This window comes from Cygnus atratus, chromosome 10 (assembly GCF_013377495.2).
Source record: "Cygnus atratus isolate AKBS03 ecotype Queensland, Australia chromosome 10, CAtr_DNAZoo_HiC_assembly, whole genome shotgun sequence".
Classification (NCBI taxonomy): domain Eukaryota; kingdom Metazoa; phylum Chordata; class Aves; order Anseriformes; family Anatidae; genus Cygnus; species Cygnus atratus.
The window spans coordinates 18,098,601-18,124,779 of record NC_066371.1 but is presented as its reverse complement, the minus strand read 5'-3'; the positions used below and the strand labels follow the sequence as shown (position 1 = coordinate 18,124,779).

Here is a 26,179-nt window from a genome sequence, read left to right as displayed (position 1 = left end):
TTTGTGAATTAAATACAACAAATACCCCGGCATGACTGGGAACACACTTTCCTATATATGCACTTTATACATATATATATACATGCACATATATATTTACATATACATATATATATGTATAATTACATGTAATTTCTGATCTATGTCCGTGTAAGGTAATATTCTGTATAGGTACATATACAGCCACTAAACTCTGTGGTATTGAGCTAGTTCAAACAATGCGGCAAACTTGGGAAGGCACATAAATAGTACCAAAGATGACTTAACATGTAGCATTTTTCTCTTCTAGGTAGCCCCTAAAACAGTCTACCACAAAAATAAGTTCAATTTTCTGTGAGTCCAGTAATTTACACTCTGCTAGGACTAAAGCGTATTTTCCTTAGCTGCTGAAACTCTTCTATCAGCTAACCTTTGAAGGGCACTACTAGTGATACACACACCACTCCGAAGTGGTATATTGCCCAGTGCAGCATTCAAGGATGCTGCTCCTAACTCCATCGTTGCCACTACTCTGACAAGATAAACACCAGGCAAAAGAAAACTGGGTACCTCATTTTGTATACCAGTGTGCTTTGTAACAGCCCTCAGCAGAAGTACTCTACTAACATAATTCAGTAATAGACATACGTGAACTTTTGTACACCTATCATGTGTTGCACAAGTGTATCTCTTTGATCTTTTAAATTAGAAGAAAAATTAACCTTCTCAACTGCACAAACTAAGAAGCATATAACCTGCTCTGCCACTTTTCAGCAATAGAGCAATTCCTTGTCATCTGACTACTGTACTTTTGACCCTCCAAAATATCCCCAACTAAGACATGTTTTTACATGTGATTCAGTAATTACTGTTCTCAATACTGTATGATGCTTATCGCACATGTAGATCAATGTTCTTTGCATCTTATGTACTCCATCTTTCTACATACCCTTTTTTTTGCAGATAGCTTTAAAACTATTGAGGTGACTTCAGACCGTCTACACAAGCTGTGTAGAATCAGGTCATAAGTAGGGTAAACTTGCTTTTGTAACTGAAATTGCAACACTGTGCAACATCGTGAGAAATATTTAATGAACACCAGTGAATTAATTATGAACCATGCTCTAAATTTAAGTTACCTTTAACAGTTTCACTTGTGAATCTTCTATTGGACTACGTGAGAAGAGCATCACAACAATGTTCCCCTTTCTTGTATTTTAGAGTCAGTATAAAATGCAATGTATTATCACATTGTACTCTGTATTTTATCCCATAAGAAAAATAGGTGGAAACATTCTGAATTAAATTTAGCACTGAAGGATGACTATTATATAAAATATTAATTTTAAAGCCCACCTATGACTAAATAATAGCAATCGGAGAAAAAGAATACCAAACTAGCAACTATGAAAACTCAGTTGGCATTAAATTAGCATCAACTTACTTCCTTTCATATCATTCTATTCCTTACTTTCTACAGAAATTACAGGAATTTGGTTGGAAATTTTCTGTTTGGTATACTCCAGAAAGAACTCTTGTGGCCTGGAACTTAGAACAAAAGTAACTCCAGAACAGAGAAAGAAAACCACCAGGGCCCAGAATCAGTGTTGGGGAACAGATACTACCCAGAAGCCCTAGAACAGAACTATATTATCTTGAGATCTGAAATGGACAGACTAGATTAAAATCTAAGTTGATAGGGTAACAATTTTCCTAACAAACTCGAAGTCCTGGAGGTCAGCCTATCCATTGGAAAAAATCAAATGCTTTTCAATTATATAATTTCCGCTACTACCATCTCGTACTGATAAATAAAACTCCCTGTACTACTCAAAAAGAAAATATCACGATACACGCATTCAGATAATGGATCACCAGGGTACATGCTCAGCTGTTATCCATGGTTATTTAAGCCTTCTGTCACTGATTCTTCATTAATTTTCTGAGAAATGGCTCTCTCATCACAAGTTTTTCTGAGAATCTGATGTGAGTCTGAGAGTGGCATAGAATGTGACAGAGATATTTAACTCCATTCCAAATGCACTTTTCAAGGGAAAAAAAAAACACTAAAAAAAACAAAAACACACAAGATACCTTTCTCTTAAGGATACAGAAATCACATATTAAAAACAGAGTGGATAAGTTCTGTTTGAACCTGAACAAAGAGACGAATGCTCTTCCTGAAACTCTTTGATAAGAATAAGGAGACAAAATACATGAGAAAAAAACCATGATTTCAGCTTTTCTTTCATTTCAAAACCATTAATGCACTTCAAAAAGAACTTAAATGTAACCTGGATTATGATGCAAAACTGCAGAATCCTTAGTTTGTTACTGATGCATAAACTACCTGTATTCTCTAACAAGAGCTCTTGCAAAGTTCATATTTTCCAGCGTGCATGAAAACTGAAAAAAATTCTTCAATGTTATTTGCTGTTGGGTTATTCTTCCTCTATGTCATTAATGTCTTAAGAATGCGTTGGGTATGACTTGGCACTACTTCTGTCAACCTTTCTATTTTGAAGTATTGAAATTACTTTGCTTTCCCAGTGAAAGAACAAACATTTTTTCCTGCTAAGGTCTGCACGATTATTTCACGCAATTCACTTGTTCCTTCATGTGAACTGTATGCCACTCCTGCGCTTCCTGGACGCATCACCCAACCAGAAAGCAGGGTGTATCAACGTTACTGTTTAAACAAACATATGCCCGGCAATAAACAGCAGTCACTTTGCAGTTCCATTGTGCAAACTGCTACCGGTCTTTGCCTCAACGAGAAGATATCGTTTTAAAAATTATGTTTGATGTCATTCTTCAGTTACTGCTATTGGTGATCGCTAAACCAGTGCCTACACAGCAAGTCTCATTCTCGTCACGCCTTGACACACAAAGTTAGCAGAGTTTTGATGTGCATAGTGACTGTATGACTGTACAATTCATTCTAACAGGAAGATGGAAACTAGTGGTCCTATTTTTGACAAAGAACTTTCAAGAGTTAAAATGACATCATTTTAGGACAACAAACAGAATGCAGAGTATCCACAGCTAAAACAGTCTATTTTTAAGAAAAATGTATTAATGCATACTTTCAGAATAGTGGTTTTTGTTTGTTTGTTTTGTGTTGTTTTGTGGTGTTTTTTTTTTTCCAAATTTCTTTGTTTTCAGCTGTAAAGAATCTACCAATGCTCACGTGAATCAATAGACAGTAATTGCACTTTGTATTTTGTACATAAATATTGTGGAGATCACCAAGTGTCTATTGGCTCCAAGCTAGAAAATCAGTGTGCCCCAGTGGCCTATGTTCACATGGATTTCAGATTCCATGAAGCTGTGTATACGAGCCTGAGAATTGCCTGTAGATATCCCAGTTCATATAAGCTTGCTTGTTCTTTTTATAAATATGAAGTGCCATTCCACTTCTACCTTTTACAGCATTTCCTAGTTTCAACTGAGGAGAAAAGCACATAATCAAGTTCTAACTCCGTGGCAGTAGGATTAATAATTATAGGGTTATGCAACATTAACAATAGTGGTACAAGCAGAGTGCCTACGTTAAATTTTAAAAGCATTACAAAAAGAGGGGAAGAGATTGAGAAAATTTCAGTTCCCTTCTCTGTCACGTGTTTTTGTCATCATCTTGTTTTTTTCTATATTTAATATACTAGAAGAATTCCTTCGGCAAGTAATCTAAGAGGATGGCTAACAAATATTCCAGTTTCGTGTTACGATAAATAGGTATATTCAGTGTGTACACCCCAATTCAAGACAAAAATGTTTATTTAAGTACTTGTAATGAACTTGCATATTTTTTGAGAATGTTTATTGAGATGGGGTAAGTTAGCATACTGAAGAAAAATCAAATTAATTAAACTTTCTGGAAGGTGTTATTTTCAATAATTAGATGCAAATATATTTATTTAAATATGCATGTCATTTTCACAAACAAAGCACAAATTATACACTGTAATATTGCCCATATATTAAGGAATACTTGATAACTTGATTGTTTTAATTTTAAGTCCACTATTCATCTTTAATTTGGGCAGAGTACAGTAGGCAACCTTGCAATCAATTATATTGTCATACTCCATTATTCTGTTAAGTAGATTCATTCCTAGGCAAGCAAGTTCAGTGTAAGGAACTAAAAGTTATAACTGACTTTTTGTAATCCCTCAAGCACGTAACAACATAAAATGATGTTGATCTGGAATATCACAGAATCATAGAACTGTTTGGGTTGGAAGGGACCTTATAGAGGTCCCAACTCCCTGCCAGGGGCAGGGACACCTCCCACTAGACCAGGTTGCTCACAGCCCCATCCAGCCTGGCCTTGATATGTACTGAGGATTAGTTACTGTAACTTTCTACTGTTCTGAAATAGATCTATTTTATTTTTTATTGCTAAACAAAAATGACTAATTTTTAAATTGCTATAGGCTGAATTTGAAGCATGACCACAACACAGATGACCGACCTCTTCAAAGACTTGGTTGTACTTTAAAGGAATCATATTAAAATATAATGGAGATTATAACAAAAAGAAACAAATTCTTAAGGGACATCTAGATTACATCCAGTGCAGTATACTGTAATATAGAGCTGAATGGCAGGACAAGATGCTTCTTGCATTCACAGCATATGTACAACTCCCACTGAAACTTCCTGATCTATCTCTAATCCAAAAGATCAGAAGGGGTCTTCAATAGCAGACTACTTCCCACACCCTTACTTCCTGTCCTCTGTGTAACAAGGTGTGTGTGTGTTTAAAACTCATTCCTATACTCCACAAGAGTATAGGAAGAAGAGATTACTTTGCAGCTACTTAAGTGCCTCTTTGCCAACAGTGATATACTTGGTTTAGAGGGATATGACAAGGACGAAAACAAGGACAACTGTAATTAACTCCATTACACCCGCCTAGGCTGGGAGAGTTTGGGAATTTAAATTTGGTATTGATCTTCAGCTTCACTTTCTACTATGAAGTAAATCATCACAAAATAAGCTAAACACCAAACTTTGAAAAGTAGAAACTGTTTTTCATTGGGTTACAAGAAGACAGCATTCTCTTTATAGCTTTACTTACACATACCTTTCCGATGTAAAGGATGGGCTTGTAAAACGTACATGGCATACTATCTAAACGTATTAGTTTCACATAGTGTTTTCCCCCACGTTTCAAAAATTTCTAAAGTCTAGAACAGTCATTTTCAAATGTAAGCTGGTATTGGACTCAGTTCACTATTTGGAACTATACTATTTGTGCAATGCTACATAATATGTTCAGTCATCCAACAATTTGAGGTGAAATACTGGCTCCTTTAAAACTGACTGCAAAAGTTCCATCAAGTTACTGAATTTACCTTTTTTATGTTTGTTTATGGGGTGGTGGGGGAAGTGTAATTGAATAGGAATATTGCATCTCTTGGTCAATATCTAAACATAATATTATTCAAATCTCCTTTGCCAACATACATAATATAGTAGGTAGCCTCTCAAACAATAGTAGGAACTATTGATACTGAGATCAGAGCAATATGTATATTAATTAATAAATAACTTCCTCACAGATTTACATCTCAATGAAAGCAGAAGAAGTTGATTAATTTATTGTGTTTGTCACAAGAAAAGCCCCCAGATTATCAATGGCAATGTACTGTGAATCTCAAAATTCAATTGGATTTTTTATCTTGCTAGTTGTATCTTATTTTACTATTTGTTCTCGGATGTTAAAAACACTCTGTTGGAAGCAGTTCAAAAACACATTGTTGGAAAATTGTTAATGCTCTAGTCATACAATGTCATTTTGAAGCTCCCTGGGAATTTAGATTTGCACAGCTTATTAGGATATGACCTTTCCCTTGATTTTTTATTTTAAGATCAAGTTAACATGAAATTTCCCCAGTGGGAGTTGCTGTGTTTCCTTCACAGATAAGGAAAAGAGCAATGGCAACTCTGTATAGAGAGGACTTTCATACATTTCTACAGTCCGGACAACTTTGTGGTCTTGACAAACATCCAATGCATTCCTAGAGGTTGAGAGGAAAGTCATGCGGTACATTAACAAAAAAAAAAAAAAAAAAAAAAAAAGGAACATAACAAAAGGTATTTCCCTGAATCTTTCACCCATTCTTTTTTTCCTGCAATGTCATTTGAGATTAAACTTTGAGGAATTTTTAAGTCTTACGGTCTCCCTGTATTCAGAGGATCAGGGTAGCACTGGCTGTGAGATAGTGGTTTGTTTCTGGAACACATTCAAGTTCCTTTCGGTGAGCAATCACTATCTCTACAGCACTCTTTTTTCTTGGTGATTCTGGTCTTGTCTCACAAATTCATACACTTCAGCATTTCCATGCTTATTATATTGGCATAATTTTTTCCTGGGATCCTCATGAAGCTGACCAGAAAGCAGGAGGCTGGAAAATTACTTCTCAACAGCTTCCTTTGTGGCACAAATGCAGATTGGCTAACAAGAATAATACCTCTGAATTTCCTTGGTGGTCAGTAAGAGACATTCCTCTAGAGGCTGACTCAAAACAGCCTAAATAGTCTCTTGCTCCGAGTTGTTCTGTAGATGAGGTCTGCCTCTCTCGTTCAGTCTGTGATAGGAGCAGATTACCAACTACCAATAACAAACACTGTTTAAATTATTAAAAATGTTTACTGTATATAAGACATACATTTGACATTTCTCAGCCTATATCACACTGTGTTGATGAAGCCCACAGAGATAATTAGGTAAATAATTATAAATTGAATGATGCTTCCTATACCTGAACATTTTCTACTGGTCAAGACTGCAAAAAATAACAGCTTTTAAAAAGCTTTTATCCAAGAGAGGATAATTTGCTCACTAAGAGTAAAATTGGCAAAGAGATGGCTAAAAAGAATATTTTGCTCTTTTGATATTCAGGGTAAAAGTTTTACACATTAAGCCTCTTCTAATGCAAATATTTTTGCTCAACTACAGGTATCTTAATACGAAATGAAACTGTGAGAAAATAAAGTTTATTTATTATTCTTTATTATTTTTATCCTTTAACTTTTCATATAATAAGTCTGCTGACCTAGTACTTGGATAAGCATCGTGCATATAATGTTCTTATAATAATGCCTCATTATAACGTAATGTAGTCTAATATAAATTCCTTGTGATCATATTTGAATGTGATAGCAATGACAAGGCCACCAAAACCCACAAAGATTCAAATTGGTCCTAACTGTTTTAATCTGTAAGGAAGTTCTTCTTAGAGAAAATGGATTTAGATAAAACTTGAAATACTGTCTGCAACTCATAGCAGTGGTGCACATTTGCTGTAATTTCAGTGTACAATCAAAGTGCAGTCCTTTAAGTGTTCCTGCAACAGCGGTTAGTTAACAAGGCGATGTCCCCATTAGTTAAATTTGCATTTCAAGAAGCAGCCCTTCCTCTTTCAATGACGGACAAGAGGTATTGGTTTACTACTCTAACAAGCAAGTAGCAGACAGTCTTAAAAACAATTTAGATTATATGCAGACTGTGGGGATGCAAGGCTAATCTGCCTCTCTTGGGTAAGTACGAAGTCATTATCTACATTACTGGTTAAAGACCTCCATGAAGCATATGTATCTGACAAAAAGAGTAAACAAATCCAAAATGATGAAATTTACTGCATAGAGCTGTAGAGTACGCTGATAAAACTTTTCTGCAAACAAATCCACAGAGTTTTTAGAAAAATGCAAATAATAACGGAAAAAAATACAAGCTGAGAAGTGCAAATTTACAGGATGAAATCTGTTGGCTAACCTAACTTCTAATAGAAGAGTGTATCAACAGGCACCTTTGAAAAATGATTCAACAGAAATTGCCTATCTTTTTCTATTCTGGTGACACAGAGTCTCAATGCAGATGCCTAGTGTAGGCACCAGAAGTTTATTTACAGAGGGCAGGACTGAACATTTCATGTGAACACATTTGGAGCATGATAAAGAGCTTTGTTTCCCATTAGTAATTTAAAGAATTGTGATTTGGTACTCCCAACACACCTATAATTGAATTCCTCAGTCATAAAATCACTGGTGCCAAACAAGTTCAGATATCTTTTATCAAGCCTCTTTTTTCTTGTCATTTGTTAACATATTTATTATGGAACTTTTCTTGTTTTTATAGATACATTTGCTTTAGTTATAAATTAACCCTGGAATTTACTCTACCAGAGGCCACAATCTGCAGCTTTTTTGTTCTCTTGAAAAAGCTTCAGGCTTTATGAATTTATTATTTGGAACAATTTTGTATAACAATTGGTGGTTCAAATACAGAGGAAAAGAAATTTCAAAAGACCAAAAAAGTAATTAAGAATAAACTGAAAACATTTATCTGTTTTTCTATGCCTTCTTCTCTAGAAGTCATGATTAATTTACCAAAAGGGAACATATCTGACCATGGGATTTCTGGTGCTTCCAGTTCCCTGTGGTAATGTTAACTAAGATACAGTCTCACATTGTGGAAGGTCTTTCTAAGAAGTTCCATATTCCAGTCACTTCAGAAGATGGCAAGCAGATCCTAAAAATACTCAGAATTTAGATTCAATTGCAATCTGAATAACATTATGAAAGCATTAATAGGTATTTAACTAGTATTTTAATAGTCATTATTTAAATCACAATTTAATTAAAATACTAATTCTCATTGATAAATGTAATCCCAAAGAAAGAAGGCTGATAACATTTGCTGTTCCCTAATGTGTGCCTTTATTGGTCTTTCTCTATTCACTTCCAGTAGCTTTTGAAAACACTGCCTTATTTCAGCCAGATTTGACTCCAAGGTAGAGGGGTTTTATCAAAACATAACTAAATTGTTGTTAGCATCACCACTTAAAGATCAACAGTTTGAGCTCACCCTGTGATAAAGATCAGAAAATCCAAGTGAAAAATCCATAAAAAACCCATATCCACAGGAAGTTAATTTCATCGATTCTAATGTTCAAAGAACAAATTGTATAAGGATTTGAAGGAATAATACTCTTTTAACAGTCAGGATAATGCACATAGTATTTCCTTTATTTTCCTTCTGTGCTACTCTTACCTTCATTACAAATCATTTGAGGAATTTGATTTGACATAAACACAACAGATATCCTCTTTTTTTTTTTTTTAATTTATTTTAATGCATTTTAATTTTTAATTGCTCCACTTTGGAAAGTCTTTGTGAGAGCAGCCATTTGAAAAGATATGCCTTCAAGATTCAGAAAACAGGAAATGATCTTCAGGAACTTTGCATTTCTGGATTACTCTTCCTGATCCAGTTTAGACTGGCTGTGGTCATGCTGCTGCATACACTGCATGTAACAGGATAGTGACTTAATCCAGTTTGTGGTGGGTTAAAAACAGCACTGGCTTGTTTTTAAAAGTTACTTTCAAAATTACTCTCTAATTAAGAATAATGCTGAGTAACCCTGGGGTATTTTTCTGTGTAAACAGTTTTCATGCAGTGCTTCCCCCCCCCCAATCTCCAGTCACCCATATTTAAGACAATGTTAATGCCTAAAATCTTCTGCTTGCTATTCTTGAGATTTAAAGTCATTTATTTGAAGTTAAAATATTATAATTTTCATCGTACTTTGTGCTTTCTGTCTCTGGTTTCTAATACTTTTATTAGTAAGCTATAGCATAGTACTCTTCAAAAATATTCTAACTTACTCTGTGTTTCTTCTTGAATGGTTTTTCTTTTTAATTACCTATAGTAGGTCTTTGCCATATCTTTGTTATATCTTAACAAAATATGCTATTTTCTGCTCCTTTAACTGAATCAACAGTGACATTGTTAAAATCCTTTAAGCTATCAAAATATTTATCAGCTTTTAAAACAGAAATGAAATTTAAAATAGTAGCCACATTGTCAAATATTTTAGATCTTAAATGTTCAACTCTTAAGACGTGTTCATCTTGTTTAGATTTTACCATTCTGTGCTTGCTATTTAATAATAATAATAGTAATAATAAAACCTTGTCTGTCATTTATTGATACTAATGGGGAAAATAAACTGGTCTGATTTGATTCTAATATTCATTTGTAATCTCATTCAAATCAATGAGATGATGAGCGTAAAGGTCACATTGCATAGACTACCCTGAAGGATCAGACCCATAAAGTTATACACAAGTATAACCATCTACTCTCACACCTTGTGTACACATTTCATAACTTTGTTTGCACTGGGTACTTTCACTTGGGCCAAAAGGAATTTTCAGAGCAAACAGGTTGTAATGTATTCTCTAAAGGTGAGTTACAGTGTTAATTATCTGTAATTCCTGGAATGGACGGTAGGGCATAGTTTTATTTTTTTGTTTAATTTCATATTTTTCAGAGTATAAAATGACTATGTCATATAAACACATTTTAGTAACATCTGCTCAGGACAGATACCTAAGATGTATACGTATAGAGAGAACTCTGCCATCATGCAAAACAAGCTCTGCTGACAACCTGACCCTTCACCAGGGGTTAGAAAAAAATTTTGGGAGTATTTTTTAAAGAGTTTGGGCTTTATGTCATATGCTCTTTCATTTATTTATATGACAGCCAAATGGACAGACAACATAAAATAAATGGCATATAGTTTTTCTTTACATAAATGCCAATGGTCTACTACCTCTATTTTGCCAGGTATTCAACTCCTATTTCTTCTTTGTAAGTCTGCATGCTTATGCTTGCAAAGTTCTCCAATTTATAATTTATTAATTTTTAGGGCTAAAAATCTATGAACGGAACATCAAGCACAGCTCATCTTGGTCTGTTGGCAGGAAGAAACTTAAAAGGTAATTATAACACATTGAGAGACATTTAGTTTCAGCTATACTAATAAACTGAAGAGTACCAGGATGCTCACTCTGGCTGTATTTGTCTCTTCAGTGTCAAAATGGGGTGGCCATACTTAAAGGCCTGTTGCGAATGATCACTTGTCCATGCTAACTCTCAAAATGTTTCTTGAAAGCGCTTGAATGACTGTTAGTTGGCTAAGCTATAACTGGACCAGGGACAATTCTGATAATTTAGCCATTTAACTATCCACTTCTGAGCCTCTGCACGAGTTACGGCACTTTTTAATTTAATAGTATGGATCTAGCCTTTGAGTTCATTTAGACTTTTCTGAGTCTTCTCTGAGTTTTTCCCTGTTCAAATTCACTGTGTAATTTAATTTTTTGTCAGAGTTTTTCCTAAATGTGGTGCCACTATCTGCCTGCGAGCTGGCAACATGTGTAGTAGTCTTAGATTTCAGGAAGGGAAAGCATACAATTCTGAAGGCACTCACCATCAGTGTGAATGTGAATAACCCTCTAGAACTCCCATAAATCTCACCAAATATGCATTTCCTTTGTACACCCTTTTATTGAGCACTAACATAAAATGTATTGAACTATTTTTCCCAAACTGGCGTTTCATTCCAGTGAAACATTGTGTCTGTGCCAGAAGGAAATGGCAGAGAGGGAAAGCTCCAAAATACAAGCTACTTTCTTGATCCTCACACAGACAAAATGAGTAAAATTATAAATTTCCTGTAATTACCATCTAACAGAAGCATTTACCTATCTATCTTAATGTCATATGAAAGCATAAGAAATATTTTGCTGCTTCAAAAATCCACAATAGAGAATTGGCAATATTATGGCCAACTGGAAACTGCTTATTATTTACCTCATCAGATTCTCCTGCTCTGAGAAGAGGTAACAACATATACTGGATACAATAGCCCCCCTGAAATCACCCCTAGTTACTATGAGCTAAAACAATCCTATAGTTGTAGAACTACAAGCCCCCGTAGTTGTAGAACTAAAAGCCCCCGTAGTTGTAGAAGAAAACTGACTATTCTTCAAACGGACTGTACATCCTCAAAGGGCATACGGGAACCTGTTAATGAATAAACATCTTGTAGTAGATGAAGGCAGAAACATCCTGGGGAGTCTGCCAGTATCTCTTCCCAATATAAAACTCATCTTTGCCAGAGATTTTCCTTTTTTTTTTTCTCCTTTCCCCCCCAATTCAATTTCAGAAAGTCTCATCCAGAAGATGCTTTCTTTGAGTTATACAACAGTTTATATGACATATTGGAATCAGAAGACAGTTTTGCTCAGTATTTTGCCTACATTGTCTTAATTTAATTTCCATATTAGTTGTTAAATGAGTGCTCTATAAATCTTGCAATTTCAAACTCCAAAGAATTCCTTTCTCCTATAGAGTAAATGCCAGGTATAATCGCTACATTCATTAGCCCTTCGTGGACTAATTGTCAGGGAAGTGGCAACCATATTTGCATGAATTTCTTCTTCCTCCTTGTTTTTTTTTCTGCTTTCCTTCAAGGACAATGAATGTTTTTCTATACTTTGTCTCTCCCTCTTACACTGGGTCTCATGTTATTGACCTCAAACCTTTTCCTCCCTTTATTCTTCTCTTCAAAATGCAGATATGGGGAGGAAATGGAGAGATGCCCCTACTATCTCTCACTGTTTTCATGTTTCTCTTTTTTTTTTTTTTAATTTTATTTTTTAAATTTTTTGTTTATATCCATTCATTCTGGCATTATAAGGAGATTCACAGTATAATTGTCTCATCAGTGACAACAGAAAAGATACCCTCCTGTCTAAGGGTCAGGCTTCAGAAGAAATGTAGTATTGCCACATGCTCTGTAACATTACGCTATGCCTTCCTGTTAGTGGATAGGGGTGGAGACAGGAATCCATTGCATAGCCTGCGTCAGAGAATGTAGTCACACTACAGTATATCAAATTTAGCGTATGTACAAGTTATTGTTATTCTAAACTTACCTCAGACTTCAGCAATATTCACTGCCTGTTCTCCTGTCCTTAGTGACAGGAAAGCTGTCACTTGTTGTTAGCATATCAGACAGTTCCTGTTCTCAAAGGAGTAATAAATAAGCCTAGATTTAAAAAACAGAACTTGGGCAGAAAAAGAACAATGAGTAGGATGCCAAAATACAGTGAAAGACCACTTTATGGCATTGTCAGCATATCTCAAACCAAGAAAAGCTGAAAATCTCGTAAGAGACCAGAGAGAAGAATTCAAGATCAAGAAGGTTCCAACAATAAATTTTAAACTTTGAGAAAGAAATTCAAACATCTGTATTGTTAAAGAATTTCCCTGCTTTTTAATATCTTATTTGGCAAACATCAAAAGAGCTAAACCAGTCAAGCAAAAGGACAAAGTCTTAGCCAATCTTCCCACTGCCTTCCTTTAAATAATTCATTTATTTAATTAATTAATTTCCTTTCCTAACATTCATTATGGACAGCTTTTTCACTTTTCCCCAACTCTCTTCTCTGCTGGGCCCACACTGGCCTTACATCCTCGTCTTAGTCCCCCACTGCACTGATACTAAAACATACTGCCCAGCAGTAGCCTCTATTACAGACCTAACTACTCCACTGTACCACAGAGTCAGTGCCTTAATCTCACATGTCGCTGCATAAATGTTGCTGTGGATAGTTTTGTTTGCAAAGCAGAACACTTTGTTGATAATATTGTTTGTTATTAAAAAAAAAAAAAGAAAAAGATACAGAGTGTACAGAGTGTTTTTCTGGGTTTTATTTGATCCCCCACCTACTTAATAATGGCACCCTGATGACCCAAAAAAGAATGGAAAGAAGTGCACGTGACTTCCACATCCTCAGTATTACGTCACAAAAAGATGAAACAGCATATTATGTACGATGCAGAGGACTTGCATAAAAAATGTCTTTCTTAACAAAACTGTGACTCCTTAAAAATTTGACAGATTCTGTATTCCAACACAGAGAACAATGGAAAATATGGTAGACCGATAGACACAGGCTCATTTCATAATGAGGCACTTACTATGCACTATGACATTAGCATGCTTAATTGTTTTTTATATATATATCAATTAAAACACGAAGGTGTGTTTGTGGGAAAAGTGTATCTTTGGATTAAGACTTTCATTCCCAAAATTTTCAAGATGTGTCCACATGAAAATATCTTTACCAGGGGAAGAACATGATCTTGATACAGAAGGGTTTTCTAGTACTTCAAGAATTGTCAAGAATTCCTGCCTACATCAATTGTGCTTTAATCACTATTCCTTATGAAATCAGTAATCCTGATCTAAGAAAATTCCTTCCTTGAATCTAATTATCTGTCAGAAAGTAACTTCCATAACTTGATGTTTCATCCTATCTAGCCTGAGTAATAACCTGAACCCATGTGATGATTTCAAATGTGTATTCTATACAAGGTGCTGGACTAGTGTAAAAAAACAAAACACTAAATGAGATATTGTGAACATAATTAATATCCGCCGCACCCAATTTAACTGGGTAAAGTTAGCCAGCCTGATCACATGAGGCAGACCCAGAGAACAAGTCTTTGGGCAGTACCCAAAGGAAACTGCAAGGAACCCTCTGGGGTCTCTTATTCATCATGCCATAGTGTTCTTCTCTGCATCACAAAAACAATTAACCAGTTCAAGACAAGAGGCAAACTCCTATCATAACTAATACTCCAAGAAGCTTGAAAACTAGGACCAAGATCAACTGGAAATATAAACATGGGAAGCAAGGGGAGAATTTGCTTACATTTTTTAAGTGCACACATCACAATAACAAAAAAGTGATCTAGGAACAAAAACTAAGCTTCCATAGTTTTTTGGGGAAGTTATTTTGCATTGTCTTAATCATGAGAAATGCTTTAAAACCACTGTCAAAAATCTGGAACTTTCAAAGTAAATTTTCAATGTCACTTTTTTTATTCCCTATTTTAAATTCAGTACCTGTGATAGTAACCTTTTGTAATACTGATTTTGAAACTTACTCTACAGTTAATCATAACAATTCATACTTAGCTGAGATCTTTACTAAATAACCTACTCCAGGCTAACTTAGCAATTCTGGCACTAACTCTAGAATGAATGTAAAAACAGAAAAAAATAAAAAAAATCCAGAAAAGAAATGACCCCCACTTTTAAGTAGTGCTTATTTCATTCAGAGAACTGATTTAATGCTAAATCCTTTTGTTCTAAATATAGCTTAGTTTCATCTTGTTTATTATCTCAAACATCTTCAGCAACAGCTGGAAATTCTGAAAGCGAAAGCGTATTTGCAGAACTTTTGTTTCCATCCTCTTTAATCATGTTCTGGGCAAAAACATCAAAAATCTACACTTTCATATGAGAGTTTTACATATGTTAGTCATTTGCCAAACTACTTTATGCTGTTACTATGGGATATTTAAAATAAATAAAATATTAGACTGCTATTCATAATATTTCTAATCATTTAGAAATCATACATGCTAACATGTCTTAATGCACAAATCAGGCATGTTAGATACGCATAGTTTAAATGCAAATGATGGCATCCAGGAGATGATAAAGAAGAAACACAGTAGCGATCTGACAAAACTTAGTTCTCCAAGACGTAATTCCATCCACTATCAGTAGTTAACTTCAGCAGATACAGAGGAACAGCTACATTGCTAGGTCAGTGAAAGAACTTTGGTTCACATATCCTACACGCTAGAAAGCAAATAACAGACGTTTTCATTGTTCTGCAGGGAACACGCAACTCAGCCTCTTCAAATTTTCTCATGATTCAATCAAATATGGTCCTGAATAAGGTTAGAGAAAACAGATAAAATTCTGTGCAAACAAAGCACCCTTTTGCCCTCACGCACTGCTGTACTTACTTATCTACAGGTATCTCTGGGTGTAACTAGAAATAAAATTTGGCTTTATATTTTTCAAATTCTTAGGTAGGATTAGAAAGCAATTTAGCAAGATACCACACTCTAACAAGCTTCTACTAAGCTTAAAAACTGAGATTTTGCATAAAATTTTGTAGCTGAAATACCACTGTAGGGAAGAATGAACAGAAACTCCAAGTAAAACATATTCAAGATGAAAGGATAAACCCTTGAGTTTTATTTACTGTAGACATAAAGAAGTCAGAACCTAAACCTACCATGAGGAAATATGTGCGTTATGAAAGGCAGTAAATAGAAGTGGCTGCATTTTTCCACAAGCCCCCACATTAGATAGCACCACAAAGCACCAGGCCTAGGTAGTAAAACCTGTTTTTCTGACCACCCCTACTAGAAGATCTTGGTGTGAGTGTTAAAACCTGTAATTAACATTTTTCTTTTCATAGTTCCTTTTTTTGGTGTAACAGATTGACTCTTTTGGTAGTCTGACATATGTTTCAAACCACCATGGTTGAGAAACATCAAAATATTCCCCTAGCATAAATACAAAGAATGTATATCACTCTATTTGTGTATAGATAGCAACCTAAGCTGAAAGCCTCCCAAACTTCAAAATTGCTGCTGCACAACTGTGAATAGTTACAGCAGTTACACAACACCTCTGTTCAATAAATCTAAACAAACACACAAGTACTATGGACTTACAATGCAATATTATAACATAAAATCCTGTTTTATGCAATGTACTGTAATCACATCTTGTGTAAAAAGTTTAAGACCAGATCATAATTGGGCAGGGCTACTTTGTGCAAATATGAAATTCTCTGAAAAGTAATGTGCTTAAGCTCAGTGGAAAAACACGAGGCTCAATGAGAACATTTCCATCCCTCTCACTTATTCTATATAAGTATTACATGACAGCTAAAACTGTACGCAAAATAACATGTTCAGAACTATAGAAATGCACACACGTAAAGTCAGTTGAATTGTAGCTGGAAGCTCCCTATAAAAAAGGAATAGGATTCTGGCTGAAGGGAGTCTGAAATATGTCACAATCAAGTTTGTGATAAAGAGGAAAGACATGATTCCCCCATGGAGCTCATGGAATTATCATCACCAACGATCCTAAAACAGTGTGAAGTTTCACGTTTTCCTCCCCTAATAGCTGTTACAAGACCTCAGACTAGAACACATGCCTAATTTGAGGGCCTAGAATAAACTAATCCCAACTGTAAAGTCTGTACCAAAATGTCACTATTTCACTTACAGTTAAAATACGTTAAGAAATTGATCATAAAAATTCTAGAACAAAATGAAGAGAAATATACCATTCCTGTTTTACTTACATTTCTTAAACAATTTAAAGAAAAAATACTTAGGGTTTTTGCTGTAATATATATTCACGGTTATTTCATTTCAGCCTTTTAGTCTCACTGGGAAAACAGCAACTCATTTAGAATTGGGCCCTCTATGTTCTGTATACTAAAACCACCGACTGACTTCAGTAGTGGAAGCAAGCCGCATACAGGACGTTTCAAACACTGCACGTAGATGGCAAACCTGACCCTACTGAAACATCAGAACCTCCACTGACTTAAACGAAGCTGGGACTTCTTTTCTAGGCTCTATGCATCTTCCAATAAACCGACATGACCTTTTTTGATACAGTGGAATGTTCTCTGTATTTCTCTGTTTGGATATTGTCCAATATTTATCACACTGTGTTATCTCATGTTATATATAGACTTTCTACATCACTGAGATAAGCAGGAAGTCTTTCCATAACATAGGGTTAATACGTTACCTGCGCACACATATGCCCTAGAAGTATGTGCACAACAATACATATACATTCATCACGGCGTTCATCAAGCATACTTGTGCCTGAACATACATACAGAAAGCTACGTAGGCTTTGTGTTTTTTAAATTGCTAATTATCAACCAGCAGAGTAGACTTTGGGATTCATAGACTTGAATTCATAGACTTTGTCCTGAATGTGCAGACTGCATGGCATGAAGGTGATCTGCTTAGTCATGAGGGAAGGGGGTGGCTTATGCAAGTCCACAAAGCATCATCTGGTAGTTGATTCCAGAAACATACAACCTGGTTTTTGAGGTAGTTACATATCTTCCTCCTTTCTAAGTAGGATTTCTTTTGCCTATTTACAGTGAAGGCCAGTGAAACAGCAATAGATAATAAGGTGCTGCTTGCTGAAGCAATAGATAATAAGGTGCTGCTTGCTGAAAGTTACCGCATTTGTTGTAACAAATATACCTTAGTTTTTTTCCATTTGTAATCATACAGTTTAGAATCTGTTACCATTGTAAGAACTTGTTACTGTTATGAGCATAAATCAAAACACTGAAAGTGTAAATTAAAATTTTTGCATCAATCTTACTACTACATCCTGTCTCCATTGCAAATATGTAACTATTTGCATTCTCGTTTCATAGATCATATGGTATTAAGGACAGGGAAAAACTTTTTTGTTTGACTGAGTACCAAATGGCCCAAACTTTGACCGGGCTGCTAGGCATTACTTCAATACAGGTAATTAAAAATATCTGTATAGTTCATGTATCACAAATTTTAATTGGAGAATGATGCAATTGTTTAGTTCAATTCAGTTCAAACACAATTCCTGAGTGGTTCAGGAGGCGACAAACAGGCCAAATAATATGCTGGAAGGTGAGCTCAAAGGGGGAGGAAAGTTTGAGCGTGATCAAGTTGTCTTAAGTTCTGTGAAAGCTTTGAGATATGCAGACTACAGATTAGGCCTTGCCTTTTTTTTTTTTCCCCTCCTGAATTAAAAAAAAAAAAAAAGCAAAAGATTTAGGTTTATATTTGCCTTGTCGTGTGAGAAGAGTGAGAAAGAACAACTAAAAAAGACAAACTATATTTCATTTAAAAAAAAAAAAAAGTCAAAAAACCCCACATCACTGGGCCTGGGTGGTAGTGTGGAACTGGTGAGAGAAACATAAGAAGTTTATGATTTAATGTAGGATTTAATTTATGTTTCATGCTCATGGGAATCTGAATATCTGAAGACAAATCTTACGGCTCTTTCATTTTTGTTCAGTCTTGGGAAAGCCTCTGCAGGCAAAAAAAGAGGTGGCAGTGGGGATTTTTTCCAAGTGATCCATAGCAGTTAAATGAAATCCTTAAGAACTGACCTGTTACCGGGAAATCCCAACTTCTGTTTGTGGCATGGGTACGCAGGACTTGAGTATAACACTGCTCTCTTGCTTTGTATTATTTCTAACTTTTTCTTTTGTCAGGCCACAAAAAGTTAACTGACACAGAGTGAACACTTGCTGTAAAGTACATGAAAAATAGATCCCTAACAAAAAATATAGATCATTATGGAAACACAGTACAGAGTAATTAGCACTCATCTAATATGATGCTAAGTTGGGACAGAGTCTGTTATTAAATAAGTCTACCAGTGATTTAAAAATGAAACTAGTAACAACAACTAATGGAGAGTGTTGTGTCCATGACTTCAAAAGTACCCAGTGTGGAGAACTTATAATTGTATTTTAATTTCTCTTGAGTAACTGCACTAGAAACTGTTTTACTGTATGCCAGAAGATAGTATCAGGATAATCCTTGTGACAAAGAAAATAGTAAAAAACCTCAAATTCCAAATATCAAATATGCATAACTAACAATTCACGTTTAGGCTACAAAAACTGGCTAGTAAATATATTTGATGCCATTCTGAACAGAACATACATGTAAAACAAAAAGGAAGCCTTAGAAATCAAGATGGAAAAAAACTATGATAGATGCGTTTCATTATTTAATCCAGCCTTTCACAGGGCAGAGTTTTCTTTCGACTTTTAAACTTTTTCCTGTTTTTCCAGTATAACTTTCTTCAAAATTCATTGTATGAGCCATTGCTAGAAGTACTAAATTATACTGCTAGTAATGGAAGTGGGACCTAAATTTGTTTTATTGATTTAGAAATGGACTTATGGATGTCTCCAAAAATTCACAGAAAAGAGTCAGACTTAGAAACAGTATTGATACTGGATGTTTTTAATCAGTATCATAAGGAAAGCTAAAAGAGGCATAGCTTCAATGTTCATCAGCTAATTTCTAATATCTTGCCACCTTCATTTTTTGGTGATATTTCATTATGTGAAATATAAATGCATTTCGGAGGAGAAAGAGAATTATTTGTGTAATGACCATATTGTAATGGAAGTTTCATTGAGTGCTGACGTGTAATAAATTGCAATGTCCAGGAACCTGACATGGAGGCACTGCTAAGAAACACATACTATCTTTAGTTAGTTAATGAGATATTTTACAAAACTGATGCCTAAGAACATTCAAATTCAAGCACTGCCTGTGTAAAAAAAACCTTTGAATTATATTTATGATTGGTTATCATTCAAACTCCATGCCAATTACTTTTTCAATTTTCTCTCCCCTTGACAAGTTCATGTTTATATTGCACCACATGCCCTAACACACTGCTTAGACAGATTTCTTTTAATCTTATAATTAAATCTCTACACAATTTTTGAAGCTATTTTTTGTGACAGCCAAAAGAATAATGATGTCAAACACCACTTCACACAATAAATTTTGATATTAATGGGAGCACAACAGAGGAAAGTTCTTTCCCATGGACAGCACTGAGTATCATATGTCATACATGGTGTACACTGGAAAATTTTAGTTAACTAGTAACAAACTATAGTAACGTTTTAAAAGCTAAATTACTGATTAAATTATGGAATAGTTGCTACCAGAAATGTACATATTTATATATTTTTGTTTTGGATACTCATTTTTAAGTGGAACACTACAATCATGTTCCACAGCAAAAGCTTGTTCAGAGATGGGGCAGCAGGTCACAACTACGAGGCTAGCCCACAGCCTCAGGTATTTCAGGGACAGTTGTAATTGATCCTTCTGATTTAAAGGAAACTAGAGCCCACAGCATGTGGAGAAATTGATAATTTCCTGAGCTCTTCATCAGAGTAAATACCAGTCTTACGTCACTGATTATTAATAAATACATCACTGTTAAGTCAGCATTGTATGGTCATGTGTACACAGTGCCGTGAAGTTACAACACCACAGGAACTTGCACTCTCCAGTTGTAGAATACCCTGGAGAGAAATGACACCAGGAAGATTACAAAATGCTCGTGCGAACCTGAGGCATGCCATCAAGACATAATATATTTCAACACAGCATCTCGGCTGTTGCAGGCTCAGGAAGGCTCCCTGACTTTCTGCGGTTGAGAAATAAATAATAAAAAGAAGAAAACCAAAACCACCAACCAACGCTCTTCATTCATTACGCGAATTGGCCAGGTGAGCACCAGCAGCTCCCTGGCCTCTCCCTTCTCCTCACGCAGGATCGGGCTGCGCTCTGCCCGCGGTGCCTCCATCCCGGCGGGGAGCGGATGGCCCCTGGGCTCCCCGGAGGGCGGCAGCACCCAGACCCCAAACCCCAGCCCCCAAGCCCGGCTCCGGCCCCTCCCCGCGGGCGGCAACGCGCACCTGGAGCCCCGGCACCGGGCTCCCCCTGCCCGCCCCCTCCCGTCACCTCAGGCGGCCCGCACCGGCAGCAGAGCCGTGTCCCGGCAGCCCTCCTGCCCCCCTCCCCCCCCCCCCCCCCCCCCCCCCCCCCCCCCCGTGCCTCGCGTTCCCTAACTCCTGCTTCTCTCCCCTGAGCTCCGGGAACACCCCTGGAAGCCCGCTTGCCCTCGAAGCCCGCCCGGTCCCCGAGCATCCCCACCGACTCGGTCCCCCTGCCCCGGGGCCGAGCCCGAGCCCTGTCCCCACACCGGGGCTGCTCCGCTCCCGCCTCAGGCGCTTCCCCTCAGCCCCTCCTCGCCCTCAGTCGCAGCGCCCCTCAGGAGCCCGCGGATCCCCCCTCAGCCCGCTGCTCTCCCCGCGCCCCCCTCACATCAGGGGAAGGTTCCTCCCCCCCGGTAGCCCGCACTGACCTGGTGCTGTCAAGTCTCAGCCGGGGACACTGTTCCCTTCCAGCGGGATAAACTCCCCGGCCCGGCCCATCCTACCGGCCAGGCGCCGCCTCCCCCGCCGCTGCGCCGCCCCCCGCCGGCCCACCCGGCCGTCGCCCAGGGTCGAGCTGACGCCGCGGGCTCGGGCTCGGGGCGCTGAGCGGGTGGGGGCTCGCACCGCGGCCGTTGGCGGGCTCCGGGGAGGGGCAGGGGCAGAGGCTGACGTACGGGGCTCGGCTGCGGCCGCCGGGGCGGTCGAGCACCCAGACGGACGGGAGAGATGGTGGACGCGGAGAGGGAAAGGGTCAGTGAGGAGGAGGCGCGCCTTCCCCTTCCCCTGCCCTTCCCCTTCAGACCCCGTCCGTTCACCCGAGCCGGTTCCCTCCGGGTCCGTGCCCGTTAAGCGAAATCACAAGCGTGTACCTTGCGTGAGGGCAGACCGCGGGCCCTGAAGTGGATCTGGAATTTGATCTCTGCTCCCTGTAATCTCCTGTAACTGAAAATTTAGTTTTTCCGGCTGCTAACTGCTTTCCCTTTTGCATTCCCATTCTCCTCCAGCTAACTCTCTGCGCTGCGGGTAGTTGGTTTGGTCACCTCACGTCAGTTTGCATCCTACTGTGACAGGAGTAAATGCTTTTCTGAAAAGATTCTTAGCAGTAACAGAGGTAAATGAAATTCTTTTTTCCCCCACTTTTGTTAGCTACAGACCCCCCCTCCCCTTCCCTCTCAGGAATGCAGAGAGAAGCGGTATAGGCTATGTTCGGTAAGTCTCAAGACAGAGCAAGTTCAAACAAGCATGTCACCTCCTTCTATTTCACCCTTAGATTCTTTTAAAAAGAAGTTAGATGTTAAAAGTAAGTCATAAGATCAACAGCCTTCTTCAGAGAGTCATCTTGTAAGTCAAGATGCCCCAGGATACAACAGTTTATCTTTAAAAACCCTTGATCTCTTGGACATCATTAGAAGATTCAGAGGATCCTAAATTTGCCTCATTATGGTTCTTAGTCATCAGGCATTTTGAAAGAGAGTCTCCGTTTGTTTTATTATTTGTATACTGAAGGCAATTTATAGATTAGACTTGAATACGTCAAAATACCTGGTTGACTTATAGATACTAACATTGCCTACAGCTTTTTGTTTATGAGAACAATATCTGTAGAGGCTTGAAGCCTCGTGTTAATTTTTATGAGAATTATCTATTTGTATGGGCTTGAAGTAAGCACTACTTCTGCCTTGACATATCAAGGATTTTTTTTTTCTATTTTCCTTCCATCTGGAATTTTTTAGCTCTAGAAAAGTGGAAATCTTTTGTTTGTTTTCTTCATCTTTTTTTTTTCCTTTTTTTTTATTAAGCTTACTGCAGTAATACCTATTCAGTAGTGCGCTGACTCAGAATTAGAAGCCAGGGACTGAAAACAAGTAAAACAAAACCTCAGAATTAGCTCAAGATGCCATGGATGAATAAACAGGCAAATGTGGGTAAAAATAATATACCAATAAAAGAGGTTTAAATACCTATTTTAATACTATTTCTAACCACTTTACAACAATATCTTATGTAAAGTTTCAATAGAATATTAAAAGAAGGATCTTAGCTGGACACCTCCACAGAGTTCAAATTTAGCTCTGCTGAGAACAGAAACAACACTGTTCTCTGTGCAAACTACTGGAGAATATACCCCTTTAATTTGTCTGATTAATAGAGGAGCTCTTCAAAAAATCAAGACTTTAAAATGCACATTTTAAAAAACTCCATGAAACTGGGAGCATTCCAGAAATTGGCAGGTATTAATAAACATCTGATTGTGAATATAAAGTCAGACTTTGATGCTAGACTTTTAATAAGTTCATAAGTAAAGCAGGAAAAACAAAACATACTTTAGATTTTACTTTTAATTGTAATAAAATTGCATGCACACATAAATAATACTTTAAATTAAATTACATGTATGGAATAAAGACATACCCAACTCAGCCCAAAGAAATCAACCAAACTGAGCTTTCAGAGAATTATTACAAATACTATACAATTTTCTTTAAGCTATAAGCATTGTGCTGTTTTAACAAGTTCATCCTTTGAAAAGAATTTGTAGAATATAAAGCAGAAATGTTATATTGGCTTATTATGTACAAATTACTTAGGTTTTGTAAATATGCATTTTAACAGATTGAGACAGGAAAGGAAAAATAAATTACTTAATCTGATTTCCTGCTTAACAGCTTTTTATGTAGTGTTTGGTGCCCTGTATCTTTTAGAAAGACAGCTAATATTACTTTGAAGATTCAAGGGAAGAATCCTTAAATTTTCTTTGGTAGTCAAAAATATACCTTATTTATGATTTGAATTACTCTGGCTTTCTTTATCAACAAAGATCATTTTTTTTCACTCATGGAAGATAGAAAGCCAATTGTTTTTGTGTTGGTAGTGAAAGCAGGCTACAAATACATTATCTTTTCTAAAATTAATTCTAGATTTTCTTTTTTCAATAATGAAATGGTAATAATAAAGAAATTTCTTTATCAATTTCTCATATGGCTTTTGTTTGCATCGTTTGACTGCAGGCTTTTGATTATGGGGACTGTCTGCCCTGCTATCTGAATGAATTCCCAGGTTTGGCTGGGACCTTTAAGCATTATGAAACAAGAATGAAATGTCAGGCTCAGGCCTTCCTGAATCACGGGCAATTCTTCCCTAAATTCAAAGACAAGCAGAAAAGGGCCTCAACATCAGTTCTAATTTTAAGGTTAGGTGATAACTTGTCTTCAGAAAAGGTCAATTTTACTTTGTTTTTCTTACTGGTTCTAAAAGCATTAATTAGTTCTTTTCACGTGGAAGAAATGGTAAATCTTTTGAAGTCTGATGCGTCTGAAAAAAAGATTTTATTTCTGTGCTGTGTTTATACTATTTATTCATTTTAATTATTAAGAAAATTTGAAGCAGATTGACTTGAATTATACAGCAAAAATAGTCCCATTGAAATGAGAAAGAGTACTTTTGGAATCTTGAGATGGATGAGGGTATTAGTGTGGCCCAAATAGTCTGTCTTAAACAATTTTATTTTTCTTTCCCATCTTAATGAAGGAATTTTTCTGCAACTGATTCTAAGATATGCCAGGTAGGTCTTGAAAAGGGTAGAAATCTTTTAAGGATACGGAGGTGAAAAATTTACACGTCTTCCTGTCTCTGCAAATATACTGGTTTCAAATTTACTTAATTATTTTGATGTTTCCATTGTGTCTATGCTTTAGGTCTCCAGGTGCATTACAGAAGTTTAAAATCACAAATCACACAGTGTGTCCCATCTCGGTATACTGGAAAGAATGAAAAATTATCTAGCCAACCGTAACATCTAGAGGGCAATCTCATACTCCAGCAGTGTGACTATAAATCTAGCAGTCAGAACGGTTCTGGCTGTGTAAATTGCATTGTTTTAAAGTAAAGGGGCTTAAGGAAGCTATGAAACTATTGTATTGCTGCATTTTTTACAGTTACCGTCTTCTTTATCTTGGGTTATGTAATTTTTCAATTTACATAGCTGCTGTTCATTTATTGATAACAAGAACTTTGCATTAGCATATCTTATTCTCTCTTTACTGGCACTTTTTGGTCTTCTGGGAAGATATATTTGCAATAAGTATTTCATAATATTCTGCCACATGCCTATCTTCAATTTTCACATTCTTTCTATATGCAGTTTTACTTGAAGGAAATCAGGAGTTTAAACTGTAATCAGTGGAGTTTTATATGGAAATATTAAGTGATGGTGGAAGACTATTCCCTTGGTATGATTCCAGACTCTCTTTGGAGATCGCCCTACAGTATTGTTATACTGCATTTTAGCATGCTGTACCTTGGATCCAGCAAAAGTGATAGGACTAGGCATAATGCAGATTTTTTGTAGATAACTGTTGAGCGGGTCAAAACAAGAACCCTTTTAACTAAAAATGATCCTCCTTTGCCTGAACCTTGAAGCTCAGATAAAAAGAGATCAAAATCCAAATCATGCCTGCTTTAAATTCTGTAAAGCCAAGATCACACCAGGCTGCCTACCTCTAATTATAATGGTTTATTCATTATCTTTGGTCTTTCCCCAACTCTCAACTTCTCCAATTTCTTTCTGTCTTGAAGAGAATAACTTTTCTCTGGGATTGTCTGGTTCTTCTGTAATAGGATATTGTCTTCATGTTATAGTCCATTCTGATCAGATGGGTCTAAATTTTGTATCACACACAGATTTCAGACAAAAAAATATAGTAATAAAGAGCTCAAGCATATACTGCTATCCATCAGATCTTTTAATACATCGGAAATTTATTTCTGAAGGAATCATTTTAAAGCAACAAAAAGTTTATGGTCATTTTGAGTTTCATTTAAAAACACCATTTTACCCTAATTTGTTGTGTGATTAAGTTAAGAGAGATTTATGAATGTAAGTTATTAAACTTTCAAAACTGAGATTTCTACAATTGTACTTGTTTAGACATCTTAAATTAGTAGCTGA

At 36.6% G+C, this 26,179-nt stretch overlaps 1 protein-coding gene and 1 long non-coding RNA gene across 2 annotated transcripts in view; one reads left to right on the top strand and one right to left on the bottom strand.

The window, feature by feature from the left end:
• The window catches only part of PPARG (peroxisome proliferator activated receptor gamma), a 58,200-nt gene extending 36,433 nt beyond the window's left edge, over positions 1-21,767 (bottom strand). Inside the window, exon 1 of the mRNA XM_035558447.2 lies at positions 21,660-21,767. The gene's annotated coding sequence lies outside the window, so the exon portion shown is untranslated. The remainder of the gene's footprint in view (positions 1-21,659) is intronic.
• Positions 21,768-22,239: 472 nt separating this feature from the next.
• LOC126913420 (uncharacterized) lies at positions 22,240-25,140 on the top strand. Its single transcript, XR_007708668.1, has 2 exons — positions 22,240-22,342; positions 24,927-25,140. It is a non-coding gene; the product is annotated as an uncharacterized LOC126913420 (long non-coding RNA).
• Positions 25,141-26,179: the final 1,039 nt, after the last annotated feature.